Source organism: Antrostomus carolinensis, unplaced genomic scaffold, assembly GCF_000700745.2.
Source record: "Antrostomus carolinensis isolate BGI_N321 unplaced genomic scaffold, ASM70074v2 scaffold1787, whole genome shotgun sequence".
NCBI lineage: Eukaryota > Metazoa > Chordata > Aves > Caprimulgiformes > Caprimulgidae > Antrostomus > Antrostomus carolinensis.
Window position 1 is genome coordinate 8,491 of NW_010329477.1, and position 12,150 is coordinate 20,640.

The window sequence follows — 12,150 nt, forward strand, 5'->3', positions numbered from 1 at the left end:
GAAAGTTCGTTATATTCAGTTAATACACTTCTCCCAGTGTCAGGTTCCTTCTCTAACCATTAAGTCCAGCCACCAGAGTTAAGCTAACAGAATCTGTGCTGATCACCTGAAGCAGCCTGTGGAAAAGAGAAGTGGGATAAAAAACTTATATGGTAAATACAAAGTAATGTCCTTTTTTTAGGAAAAGAGATGTGTCTAAGAAAGGCACAAAGACTATGACTGCTAAAGGACTCTTTGTGTTTTGAGAGTTGTAACTTCTTACCGTGTTATAACCACACTGTAAATTGGCCATGTATATTCTGTTTGCTTAAGTTGCATGGTTTTATCTAGCAGTCTCTTTGGCTTGTATCCTCATTTTCACAGAAGCTGCTCCAGGTGGGCAGAACAGCCCTACCAAGTGCAACTACTTCCTTCTTCACCAAGCTGGGTAGCTGGCAGAGTGGAAAGTTCTATCCTGCCAAACATCTCTGAGGAGCACGGCAGGCACTGTGGATTCTGCAGTGTATTTCTGAGGTTTCTTGCTTATCTAAATATTCATTTAACTGGAAAGCTGTATTGGGGTACAGTATCACAGATTCCAGTGTGGATTCTGGTTCTTACCAGTGTGTGTCAAAAAAAAATTATGGAAATAATGCAGAAAGGTTGGGAAAGTAGCAGTCTGGACTTGAGAGTAGGTTAAAACATAGCAACTTATTGAAAGAACCTAAATGCATTCAGTGTAGCTTGAAGTTGATGTTTGAGATCTTGTTTGTGTTTTTCTGCATGGAAGTTTCATTGTTGTATTTGACAGTGGGAAATTTGCAAGCATGCAGTGCACAGTTCAACACTTGTTTTTCTTTAAACCTAAGTATCTGTAGAAAGCATACTGTTACTCAGTGATGTCCTACAGCAGATAACTGCTCTAGAATTTTCCTCATGAACATTTAACTAGTAATAAAAATCCTATGCTGGTAATACTTAAGTTTAGAAACATGTATTGCTGTTAAACTAATTTTATTGCTTGTCCGAAGGGCTTTCTGCAGGGCCACGTTAACAAAGCATAATACTAAGGAAACCTTATCTTCATTATACTGGAAAAATATTAGAAAATAACTACTAGCTGACAATAAAAACCTAAAAATGTTTATCTATAGTGATATTTTTCCTGTTCATTACTAAAATAAACTTTTGAAGAAATGTGTAGTAATTCCAGTACTGTATTGTAGTACAATACTACAGTATTGTAGTAATCTTTTCTGTAGAACAGGTTTCCAACTTGTGGTACAAATATGACATAGTCATCAAGCAGTATTTTTATGTTCCAGAAGAAATTCTGATGTTCCTTTAGGTAAGAAAATAATAATAAAAAGTACATTTGAAAGCTTAATTAAAAAAAAGCTAGGAATAATTAAAATTTTATATGTAGTAGCTAAAACTTCATTTTAACAATTTAGCTTAATTTAATGTGTTTGACATGTTGGTTTCATTGAACCTTTTTCTAAGTAGAATAAAAATTAATGAAAATTAATGCGTTCCATGTGCTCAAATAAATTTCTTATTTGAAGCTAGAAAGAATTAAAAACAACCCCATACAACAGGCTTCAAAGTCAAGGATTTGGCCTCAGATATTCAAGTGTCAATATAAGACAACAGCAACAAAATTGTGAATGAGATCAGTTTCACAGTCTTTTTGTGGCTATGTACTGAGATGATGACTTGCGCACTTTTCCCCCTAGCTGTCAATGTAGGAAGCTCCATAGTGAAGAACTAATCCACGTTCTTGAGTGGCCTTTTAAGTTCTGTTTTATTTTCACCCTCCTCCTCAGTGGTGCAAACTGTGATTCAGGGCACCTAGAGGGCCCTGGCTCTCTTTCTCTGCATGCAGCTCACCCTTTCTTGTTGTGAGGGTTAGCAGCTTTGCCTGTGGGTGGTATTTTTGGTTGCCTTCTGAGTGGCAGAGGAAGTGGGACAGAAACCACAGAAGCCAGTCAGAGAACCCTAAACCTGCTAGCATTTTCCTACAGAAAACAATGATGTATTCTTCCTCTTTTCCCTTTCCTTTCCTTTCCTTTCCTTTCCTTTCCTTTCCTTTCCTTTCCTTTCCTTTCCTTTCCTTTCCTTTCCTTTCCTTTCCTTTCCTTTCCTTTCCTTTCCTTTCCTTTCCTTTCCTTTCCTTTCCTTTCCTTTCCTTTCCTTTCCTTTCCTTTCCTTTCCTTTCCTTTCCTTTCCTTTCCTTTCCTTTCCTTTCCTTTCCTTTCCTTTCCGCTTTGCTTTTTCCTTTTTCCTTTTTTCCATTCTTCTATTCTGTATATATCCCAGTATGATAATGGCGGTACATCAAATACGCTTTAGTGCTGTATTATACAAAAAACGGGAAAGAATAAAGAAAAGGTTCACATGGGAATGATAATATTTATATATGAATGCAGCGTACAAGATGTGTGTATGCTTTTGAGATTTAAATTTCCATATCTGACATATTGGTGATTTGTTTTTCTTTGATTACATCCTGAGAAGCAGCACGAGAAATGTATGCTGTTAACAGCTGATACATTGGATGTCAAGTTTAATAATTTTCAAATATAATAAAAATATTTAATATTTTCTTTTAGTTTCTTCTGTATAATGCTGAAATTAAGGCCAATGTAATACCATATTTTTTTATAATCCTTAGGAATGCAAGAGAACATATAAATGACACATACTGGGCTGATTCAAGCATTTTGCTGTATTAGCATAAATATTTCTTTTTGAAAACACGCACATAAAAACCACAGCGGGATTGTAAATTTGGCTTTGCCATGCCCCAGAGGGCTTATGCTTATGCTTATGCCCCAGTGCTAGAAAATGAGACGCTTCTTCCAAAAAATAAAATTTTGTCCTATAAAGACAATTTGATAGGAGTACTCTGCAGGTATACAAAGGTTTGCCAGTGGAGAAGTTCTGCAGAAGCAGGTTCTGCATCTCAATGCTATGTAATAAATAAAGGAATCTATGTACAATTATTTAATATTGCACATTCTACTGCTGTAAAAGAGTAATATTCTCTTAGTATACAGAATTACCCCTTCATTCTGTTTCTACCCCTTACACCTTAGGAGAATGGTTCTCTGCTGTATTATTTGTTATATGTTTGTTATTCTAGTTAATTTGAATTATAACAAGTAAACGAGCTTCTATATTTTTCCCAGGGAGATAATTATTCAGTTTAACAAATATCAGTTCTTGAATTTCCTCATAGCCACTCTATACATACCTGTTCCTAATTTTAAATAGAATGTTGTATGGTTTTGAAGAGAAATGTCTTGTAGACCACAGCTGGTATTTAGACTTTTTTTCACTAGTGTTCTCAAACTGGAATGGTGCATTTCTATGTGGAAAGCTGATTGGTTTTAAAGGACACTCCTTGGATTTTTTTTTTTTTTTTAACATTCTGTAGTTCACAAAAGGGCAATTGGCCGGATTATTTCTTAACCTATGTGATATCAGAAGAAGCTTTACCTTTTGACTACTTTTTTTATACCATAAAATCTACTCCTTCCTTCTTTTTCCTTTTTCACTCCATAAGTTCTAATTGCAAAACTATGGGTGATGCATGAGCAGGAAAGGGACACAGCTTGACGTCCTGCTTCCATGCTGTGTTTGAGGCACGACTAAGAATGAAAACAATAGTTCTACTAGGAGACTGAGCAAATACGATCTTGAAGTCACTGGCAGTTAATACATTTAGAATCCCCATTTTTGCTGAGCTATTTAGTAGGCTAGGACTATATTGTCTATTAGCAATCACAATATATATGTAAGTTCACATCTTAGAAGGAGAAATTGTACTTAAATTATTTTGAAGATACTTTGTGAAGAACATGAAGTACTTAAGAAAAAGCTAGTTTAAAAAATAAAAGTTAGATTTGGGAATTACTTATCTTTTGAATACAAATAATGAAATATTTATGGGATTGGTGGCTGAAAGTGGTTTAAAAGCAATCATTGTTGATCCAATGCTCAGCAAAAACAATTTACAAATTTAATCTTCTCCAGTTTTGTGATTCTCTCCCCTACTAAAACCAATGGCATAATGCTGACACATAACCAGACTTCTGGTTAGCCAATTTCTGTTCTTGGTCACTGGCCATATCTCTGACAGTCCACTGTCTGTCCCTTGATCAATCTGACTGCATCCTGCGACCCTTGTCTTCTTTTAAATGTTTTATTTTGATCTTTGCTCCCAAATTTCCATTATCTTTCATCCTCCCACACATCTATCCTTTTTCATGTTGTCATTCTGATGTCTGTGTATCTTTCTTTATGATATATTTTGATGTTTCCCAAACTCTAATCTGAGATCCGTGATCCATAGTAATTAATAAAGAACATGTGTATAAATATTCTAATGTTCTTCTTTTGCCCTGCTCTTTCTCCAAACATCTATTTATTGTATGAAAGGAAAAAAAGAAAATCTATTTTCTATGCATTTTTCATCCTTAAGCAATTAGTTGCCACAAGGATGCTTTATAGCCTCTAATGAGCAAACTTATTTTTTCAGGAAACTGAAACAACATTACATTAATAATCTGGGAAGGAAATTATATCCTTCTAAACTTTCTAAACTTCACTAAGTTGCCAATGCCATTAAACCTCCAGGTTGTTTGTTGGTTTTGTTTTTTTTCCCCAAATTAACTATTCAAAAACTAGTTATGCATTAAAAGGTAGTCAAATAACTTTTTAAAAAATTAATTTAAAAAACTGTAAAGCTTGATTTCATAGTTTTTTAGGAAATCAAGTAGCAGGCTTAAAGCAAGAGTAAGCTCAGATCATAATTAAATAGAAAGTATTCAAAGCATAAATGGAAACAAGAGAGATTTTAAAAGCTTAATGGAAGACAGATATATTAGCGACTGTTAAAATGATAGTCCAGAACAGGGCAAGGTGAGTACTGAACCAAACTCTCCTCTTTCATTTCTTGAGGCCATTTGTTAGAACTCACTGGTATTACTGTTACACAGAGGAAAGAACTTATGTCCTTGGGGGCGGGGGGGGGAAGGGGGGAAAGTCTTTTAATGTTCCTGAAATAAGAATGAATCAATCTTTCAGAAATGAATGTAGTGAGATGAAACATTTAAGATAATCCCATTATTGTCCTATAAAGCATGTCTTAAGAAAAATAATATGCTGCAATATCTAAACGAACCTGAAAGAGCCAAACTGCTGGAGGGATCTCTTTGTGTGTCAGGTGGAAAAGAGACAGAACGTTACTTTTCTCACTGTTCTATTTACAGTCTGCAAGTTTGGCTGCTTGCATGAACAAGAGATTAGTAGCAAATCATCAGCAGTAACAATATTCTGGAAAACAGCACCACATCCACAGTTACTTTTGCAGTTGTACTCAATAAGAAAATTAATACTACAAAATTAGAAGGCAGCAGTACACTGATGTATGTGGATGCACAAGGTATTATTTAACAGTGAATCATTTCCTGTATACTCTGACACTGCAGATGAAAGTCCTGGGTTTAATTGCAAAAGACAGGGAGACAACAACAGAGAAAAAGAAACTCGGTGAAAAAATTATTTGTTCTTGAACCTGGTAGAAAATGATAGTGTTGTTCAGACCTGCTGATAGGCACTATATATGTTCAATGATTTATATATTATGTAGATTTGTACTGTCCAGATTAATATTTTTAGGCAATGTGTATTCTCTTTTAAAGGAACTTTGTACAGGTTCATCATGACATCAATCGCTTACATCACACTCCTTAAGGAAAGGATATGATGCTGTGGGACAGACGACTAAGTACTCCATCCAAATCCAAAATAATTTGCTCTATAGGGAATAGAAAATTGAATCTGGAACTGCTAAGTATAACGTGATAATCACTTTACCATGTTCTTCTCAAAACTGGAAACCACTGAAGCTCTATCAACAACTTTCATTTTCATAGGTGTATTCACTCATGTCTGCAGTGTCCTGGTTCCCCAGGATATTTAGAACAATACCATCACTAAATGGAACTGCAGAAATCCACAAAATCATCTAAATTCATGATGATGTTGCAACTTGAGAGAGTTGCCTGTATTGGTAGTCCACATCTACGCATTATTGGGAAGCAAATTTTTTATTTAGATGAGATCTTTATTGAATCAGAAGTGTAACTGACTTTGAAAAATGAAGGTTCAGAGACAAATGTTTTATTCTTGCTCTTGACTTTTGCCATCCAGGGCTGCAATCTGACGGTTCAGATTTCCTATCTTTAGCAGGATAACCATGACATTATAGGAATTTTCTTATAATCCAGTGTCCCGCTGCTATGATCCACTGGCTTCACAGAAGTAATGTGCAATACTATAAAGAATACTATTTTACAGGAGCTAAAGGACAATTTTTTATTTAATTACATAGTAAAATTTATTTAGAATATGTATGCCTTATGCATATGAATTGTGTACTATTTTGTTGCAAACTAATTTATCTAATAATTTTGAACTAGTTACTCTGAAATTCTGCTCTTCTGCCTCTCTGGGTTTGTCAACAGTCCTATCCTATAAAATTCAGGCAGTGTCTTGCCCTACTGTCTGAAAAGTAAGATTAGAAGAATATGCTGTATTTATGTATATATCATAGAATCGTTTGGTTGGAAAAGACCTTTGAGATCATAGAGTCCAACCATATCTATCCACTACTAAACTGTATCTTTGAGCACCCCATCTAGCCATCTTTTGAATACTTCCAGGGATGGTGACTCAACTACCTCCCTAGGCAGCCTGTTCCAGTGCCTGATAAGCCTTTCAGTGAAGAAATTTTCCCCGACATCCAATCTGTACCTCCCTAACAAAAGTGAATTGAAAAAATTATTAATTGGTAAATGTCCCTAAATGTAGATATAGGGCATGTCAGCACATCTACTTTGCAAATGTTACTGTACCAAAATACTGAAACTTTGCAATTTATAAATAAGAACTTCTGTTAATAAACAGTTTAAAAATTAATTTAGCATTTGCACTTAAAAAGCTTATATTGTAGAGTTGCATTGTAGATTTTTCTAGTCTTTGTCAGTCTTGATGAGATAAAATTCGTAAGCCTAAAAACTTGTCTGGTTTTATTTAAGCAACTAATATAGTTGGATAAACGATACTACCTCTCTCCTCAGACTCTCCTTCTATTACAAGTGTATAAATCTTTTTTATAGGGAAGTCCCTGTTTGCTAAGTGGAAATGTATCAACTATTTTTTTTCTCTACTTTATGTAAGACACTATAGATTCATAGTTTTTGTAAGATTATTTCAAAATCTCTACAAATAATCTTTCTGCAAATTATATATATATAATATACTATCTAACTCTAGAATTTTTTAAACCAGTTTGATAGGATTGTTTGACTCAAGCTTTTAATTTTCATGCAGCTATCTGGTTTAAAATATTGAAAGAGGTTTCCTTTATATAACTCAAATACCTGTGTGAATTACGTCGGATTACATCACTTGTACAGGCATGTGTTTGTATTAGTGATATAATGCAAAACTTGTTTTCATTGCATGTTTAAAGAGTTTTCATAAAATCAAAAGAAAGACTATTAACATGAGGGTTCTGTTTCCTCTAAAAAAATTATAGTGTATGATTTCACATAGCAGTCTGCAATGAGTTTGGGTTTGCAGCACATAACTGACTTTGGAAGGAAAATGAAGTGGGTGAAATCTGGCCCTTACTGGTAGTGCTGTGCAAAAGCTGGCTGTAAAACAGTGCAAGGTTGGCCAAACATCAGTGACAACAAATATTCTGGCACTATTGCACGGGACGGCTGAAGGCACTCAGCCATGGCGCAAAGGAAAGCACACTGCTATTGCTTTGGAAACGATCAAACTTCCCCCTTGGTCAGTAAGTTACAGATGGCAGCATATGTGTTAGCAGGTGGGAAAGCTGTTTACTGCTTTTGGCTCTCACTCTGGATCCCGTTGGATGGTGCCATGCTGCATGGTGTCCATTCTGTATCCTAATTTGAGCATTAGATGAAACAAAGCCCTTCACTTACACAGGGGATGGGGCTGAAGAGCCTCTTCATGTCTTGTTTTCTCTCTGCATCTCTACTGAGAGCTTGTCAGGCTTGCTCCTAAAGATCTGTCGTTAAATTACCAATCTGGAACTGCTGGGGAAAAATGAAAAAATAGTGTCTCATCAAGAAATCAAATGGGAGAACATGGAAGGAGTCCTTAGAAATAAAAAAAAATAATTAATTCTGAAGGAGTGGAGACCAGCTGGTGTTGGGTGCTACAACCTGATGTTACTCCACTGTCCACACCTTCTGTCCCACTGTCAACTGCTTTAAATGAAAGATTAACTTTCAGGTTAAAGTTACTTCTTTGCCAAATCTGGACATATTCCTGCAGTTTTTTAGGGTTTACTCCACATTTCTTTGTCTCTCCTTTTCACTTTATACCTGGAATTAAAAGTCTTTTTCATTTTCTTTCCTCCAGAAAGCAAGCCCAGGAAAGAACCTGAACTCTTACAACTACTTTGGACCTACCTCAGAAACACATACTTGTCCAAAGCACAGCCTTAATTTGGAAAAGGTCTTTGACTCATTATACCTCATGGAAGTGCATCTTCCTTGAAGATGTCTGAATTTTATGGGGCAGTGAAAGCTAATTAAAAGCAAAATTTCTGATCAGTTTAAGCAGTGAAGGTATGCAAATTAATGCCTGCTAAATGGTTAACTGTCCTCAAGGCAGTGTGGCCTGTGAAGAGAGGAGTAGGCTTCTGCTCCTGTCTCCACTATTATCCTACTGGGTGTCCTTGGGGAAACTGGTGCACAAGTAAGTGCTTTTCCTACCTGTAAAATGGTGATAATGATACTGACGTTTTTTGTAAAAAGCTTTAAAAACTAGGGATGAAAAGCGTTATATAAGAAGTAAGTATTATTATCGTTGCTCCTAGCAACTAGCAGCTTGCTTCCTGGCAGCTGCAAGAGCAATTCTCAAGTAACAAAAATCCCATCCCTAATTTCCTTCTCACCACTTTTACTCGTGAAACTGTAGCTTTCACCTCTTCTTCCAGTAGTAAGTGACAGATCTGTACTTATGTGATGCAGTGCCTGGGAGGGTCATTCTGCCTCCTGCTGCTGGAGGGAAATGAAGACTGTAAGGGTCCTGTCCAGTGTTTTAAAAATAGGATGTTTTTTGGATCCTGTGCTGCTCCAAAGATATTCTTGCCCTACTCTAACACATCATAAACTGTTTATAATGTGGTCTATATGTCTACCAGTAACTCAAAAGGTAAATTGAAGGACAGAACTATAAGCAGCAAACAATATTATTATCATTCTACTCCCACCAAAAATAAAAATTTGTGTTTGTGCAGGCTTACTTTGTACAGCCTGTCATTCCTCTGTCAGAAGTGATGGGAGAAATGCTTGGCACATTGACTCTAAAAGCAAATGCTTTTTAAAATTACGGAGTTCATTCCAAGCTTGATGAAAGTATATTAATATGTGTTATGACAGGACTTGTGTCAAATTCCATGGTAAAATGAACAAAATCAGGAATACGCTCATATTTTAAGTCACAGGACTTCTATGAAAATGTATTTCCTGCTAAAATAGTGCACATCAGCAAGAGGAAAAAAGACACTGAAGTTGTGACAAGACAGTCACTTTGCCTTTTACTGGTGATCAGAAATTTGCTAAAAAGTATTCTAATGAATTTTGGTTGAGTGGGAGAAAGGTGTTGCGGAGTGCTTTGCTTTGAATGGAGATGGTGGGGGGCGGGAAGTAAATGGAAAGAAGTAAATGTTCCTGGATTTCTCCTGTTGGATGATGCCCTGTGACAGCCAGTGGGCTGATTCCAAACAGAGGCACTCATTTGCCCTGCAGAAATAACGTCAACATGATTTCTTTGGAACACAATAACAGTGATATTCACAACCCTCTTTTCTGCATTTCCCTTTCTGTGAGATTTTGATGAAGATGCAAAATCTCAAATTTGGAAGTGGTTTTTAAGTAGAGTTCAGACCAGATCCCTCCTAGTTTGAATTATGATTCATGAACTGAAACTGAACTGAAGTGTAAAATATACCCTGCAACAGCAGGATGCTAGAACAACATATAACAATCTGTAAAATCAGATTGGTTTATGTCCTTTGGTTTGCACATAGCTGAATATGTCTGGTACTCTGACATTATTTTTTTCCTCTTGAGCATCTCTAAATAGAAATGGTATCTAAGGGTTTCTGTTGGTTAACCTTATATACAATAAAGTGAGACTTTTTTTTATATGCGTATATATGCACTCACCCATACATATAGACAATCATATGCATACAAAGTAATAACCATGTTATATTCCTGAAAAATGCTTCTAGAATTCATCTCTCCCCTATTCATCATTCATTACCAGAGGCAAAAGTTTGATTTCCCCATTCTGCTATTTTTTTCTTTTTTTTTTCTTCTTTCTGCAACAATTCAAGTTTTTCTACGAATTCAATTGTAAAACATAAAATATAACAATAAACCAATATACTATAACCCAAACACTTATGTGTTCTATCTGTCTGCTTAGCACAAGTAAGGAATGAAATATAAATGTTATTTTAAGATACAACTTTAGTGTAAATTAGATCATTAGCAGCTGAAATGCCTTTGTTAGAGCAGAAGGTGTTAATGCCTGTTGTCATCAATGCATAAGTACTAAGGGGAAGGTTTATATATGTTTTTTTGTGTGTGACTATTCTATTCTGAAAACATCAATTTCACAAAATGACTAAAAATTTTAGGCATGTTTAGGTATGGTGGTGGTTGCATTTAGGTTGCTTAACTTCGTATAATGAGAAAACTGTTTCAGCATTTCAGTGAAAGATGCAACCTTCTGTGGGAGATTGTCTCCAGTATTATTTTTTTCTGATAAGACTCTTTAATAGGATGATATTGTAACTCTATGAGGATGTTACAAAATTCAATTAAAGTGAAAAGAAATAGAAAATGCATAAATATTACAAAACAAAAGTTCCTTTTTTTTTCCCCTCCCTGCTTTCAAGATGGAATGGATTTACTTTTCTTCTTTCCTTGGAATTTTTCCATGTTTCCATGTTCTTTTTAATCCTTTTCACTCCTTTTTCTCAAATTATTTACTATTAACCCTAGGGAGATCCCATTCTAGTTTTAGTCATTTTAAACTTGAAATTTTTATCAATTTTGATAAATTTCTGGTTTTGCTATATCGGTTTTGTGAATTTCTGTGAGATTTAAATCTGTGTAGGTCATCTTCTAAACATACATTGCTCTAAGTGCTACAGAGTTCTTGGGCTCACTACTGAAATAATGGAAAGTGTGGGAAAGTATCATTCTCTTACTGAAAACAAAGACTAAAGCTACCTCTCTTTGCTTTAGTGGCAATGACTCATGGGATGAAAAAACCTAGAGTGAGAGGAGGAGGGTGGGAGGGTGCTTTTGGGTTTTTTTTAATGATCTGGAGTTTCTCCTCTTCCCAGAGTACCACAGTGGTACCATGACATAACGATACTGAGGCCATGTATCTACCAGTGATTTCTGAGAGGTAACTTATACAATACTTCTTTTTCCTTTCTAACACTCGTTTCTGAAAAAAACAAACAAACGAAAAACCCCACAGGCATACAGAAATAAGATTATCTCTATGTGGAAACTGTAATTTCTAAATTAACTTTGTATGTCTTCAATGAAGAAGAATTTCTCACATCCTGTTTCCTTCATCCTGCCTTCACCATCAGTCTCCCTGAAATCAAACTAGTAACCTTGCTTTGTTTTGTCCTGCACTAGCTCTTAACATCTTAAAAATTTGCTCAGTTCCACTGACATATACCTTGTCTGTACCTGACCTTGCTTGGGGACACATATATTTTCATTTTTCTCTCTCCTGCCATTCTACATCACTGTGTTGTGGTATTCAGATTTCTGATGACAACTTACAAAGCTCTCCTCTTAGTCCAGTCTACTGTTTTTGTCACTGAAGATGAAATTTGGGTGTACAATTTCTATAAGTCAAGGAAGTAGACTCTTGTTTTGTGTTGTGGTTTGGTCCCCCCCTTTTCCCCCCAGTAATTTCTCTTCAGGGACATAGTTGTCTTATTGTCCATTTTTTCCTCTTAAGGAAATCCCATCTTAAGGAAATGCCTCAAAGTTATAAAAACTGCCTTGAAAGACTAAT